Raw genomic sequence first — 3,214 nt, forward strand, 5'->3', positions numbered from 1 at the left:
AGAAATAATGTGACCGAGAAATTTCACCTGAGAACGACCAAATTCATATTTTTCCAAGTTCACTGTAATGCCAACTCTTGCAAAATTACGTAATAATGAATCCAAAATTTTGTTATGCTCACTCCAAGAACGTTTAGCAATAAGAATATCGTCAACATATGAAGTAATATTGTCACGAAGATAAACAGGTAAAATTTCATTTAAGCTACGAATGAATGCTGCAGAAAATATAGTAAATCCAAACGGTAATTTCCAAAGTCACTTTTGGGTAAAACAGTTATTCTTTACCTACTGTCTAGATAGATGGATAGTAGAAGAATTGTTTTTATAGATGCAAAGAATAGTGAAAGAGTAGGCAGCGGTGCAGAAAACTAAAAGGGAAATAGCACCACTACAGCTCGGGGCCCTGTGATCGCTACGGCACATATTCACTTAGTATAGTGAATCCCCTGAGGACCTTAATAGCTGCACATTAATTTCAGTTTGTGACTTAGTGGCAAATTTGGCGGAAGTGCGTACGTAAATTGATCTAACCATGAACATGGACGTATGTCATTCTTAGAATTACGAAAGATCTTAAATTTCCGAACAGTCAAAAAGTGTTTATAGTCAAAGTTTTCGCCTCGTGGCGACAAAGACCTACCGCGTCTGTCCCAGTTTGAATGTCGATTATTGTCAAGTTCGCGCGCCTGGCGCTCTCTTGTTGCGGCCGGCCGCGGTGGTCTAGCGGTTCTGGCGCTGCAGTCCGGAACCGCGGGACTGCTACGGTCGCAGGTTCGAATCCTGCCTCGGGCATGGGTGTGTGTGATGTCCTTAGGTTAGTTAGATTTAAGTAGTTCTAAGTTCTAGGGGACTTATGACCTAAGATGTTGAGTCCCATATTGCTGAGAGCCATTTGAACCATCTCTTGTTGCATCCCGTAAATGAAACAAATTACTTTCTTCAAACCCCTCTGCTACCTGTGATTCTAAATTTCTTTTGCTGTCTTTTCCTACAATTTCACCTTCGATTTGTTTGACTTGCTTTCGTAATGCCTCTACTTCCCTTTTAACGCGTTCATTAAACTTTCCCTGATTTTCAACATGCTTATTTATGTTCTGGTACTCTTCGGTTTCTGCAAATGGTAATGGAGCTGTATCATCTGATTCTCTATCCCCATTTAAACTAAGACTTGTCAATTTATCTGAAATCTCCTCAACTCTTTCCGATAAATCACCTATTTGTTCTTTCTGTTTATTTACGTCTTCCGTAAGTGTCGCGACTCGGGTTTCAGTATTGTCACATTTAGTAGTTAACTGTTCACACTGTTGCGTTAAGTTATTTATTCTGTCATTTGGAACGGATTCCTCGATTCTCTCAAATATTTCTTCCTTATCGTGTGCACGTTGTAAATTTAACTCTGAAAATTTTTGTACTATCACGCGATCTCTTTCTTCCTGTTCTCTATCCTGTTCCCTTTGTCTAATCTCTACTACAATTAATCTATTATTGCGAGCATTCAAAATCGGTTGTACTTCCTCTCTAATCTCTTTCTTTAATTCATCCTTCATGTTTTTGAAACATGTCCCTATTCGTGAGTCTAACCGTGTTTCCATTGTTTCCATCTCTGCTTTAATTGTTCCTATTTGTGATCCCAACTGTGATCCCAGTGAGTCTAACCGTGTTTCCATTGTTTCCCTATCTGTTTTTAATTCAGATCGTAACTGTGATCCCCATGTTTCCCTATCTGTTTTCAATTCAGATCGTAACTGTGATCCCAGTGAGTCTAACCGTGTTTCCATTGTTTCCCTATCTGTTTTTAATTCAGATCGTAACTGTGATCCCATTGTTTCCCTATCTGTTTTCAATTCAGATCGTAACTGTGATCCCAAATTTAATATTGCACCCAACAACTGCTCCATAATAGCCGGTTCGAAATTCTTTTCGCCCCTAAAATTTCCCGCAAAACCAACTTCTTTCGTCATGGTTGTAAAGCTATCTGTGTTCGATACTATTTCAGAATCTTCTATCGTTAATCTCGTATTCTGTGAATTTTCTGATTGAGAAAAATTTTGAAATGGTTCCGAACTATTTTCCCGACTTATTAAATTGTTTTCCACTTCATTATTCATGATACTGTTTTCCTCTGTTGGCGAGTTCGCCATGTTAACAATTTCGTCATTCTCACTATCCATCATTTTTGCCTTTTTCATCGATCGCGTAATCATTTACAAAACATACAAAACTCGTCACTATATGAAAATTACACACAATGACACTTTATCTCCAACAATACCATTCACACGAAATGTTTCCCTCCAACACGATTAATCGAACAATTGAAATAATTGCACTAAATTGTCAAACGCGTATACAAGACAACAAAATTAAATTCTGAAAAAAATACCATTATAAGAATGACAATTACCAAATCTACACATGCAAAACAGACTATAATTACTAAACTACAAATTACTACAACAATGCTACTGTCTACTATTTTTACAATCAGAAAAATTCCAAGGGACGATCCTGGCAGGGTCGCCACGTGCATGGGGGCTTAATTAAAATTGAATGCAAATAATTTTAATTTTTTTTTGCTTTAGTAGCTGTCTGTTCGGTTACGAAGTCTCGTAACGGTTGGCCCTGACTATTATTATTACGCAATCTGACTGCTTAGAACAATAACAAGGAATGAAATGGAAATTTTCATTAACACAATTAATTAATTAATTAAGTCCCCAGCAACTATAAAACCTACGAAACCAAAGCACAAGTGTAACTGTTCTGTGTGTGGAAGTATGACTCAACGTACGCATCTGGCACGGTTCTTCTTCAACAACACAAGAAATTTTAAATATCATTTATACTGAATTAATTAAAGGAAATAGAAATACCATAATTACTCAAGAAAACCAGAATTGCACTCTAATCCAAGAACACAAGCCAGATGCTTTGTTGACTGAACCTGTAATGACGCATTATTTAAAACATGGAAATAATGAAAAATAAATCAAGTTTCGTTACCTTCATATATTGACCAAAATCACTCTAATCATTACAATATATCTCCACACCGACTCGCTATTATCACATCTCAACAAGAACTTTTCAGTATCACATCTCAGCAAGCACTCCCTACCAGCACATCTCAACACGAACTGACTACTACGAGTCCTGGACAAGCACCGCCCACTACGACATCTCAATAATCACTTCCCGTGGAGGCGGCGGA

This window comes from Schistocerca nitens, unplaced genomic scaffold (assembly GCF_023898315.1).
Source record: "Schistocerca nitens isolate TAMUIC-IGC-003100 unplaced genomic scaffold, iqSchNite1.1 HiC_scaffold_377, whole genome shotgun sequence".
Lineage (NCBI taxonomy): Eukaryota > Metazoa > Arthropoda > Insecta > Orthoptera > Acrididae > Schistocerca > Schistocerca nitens.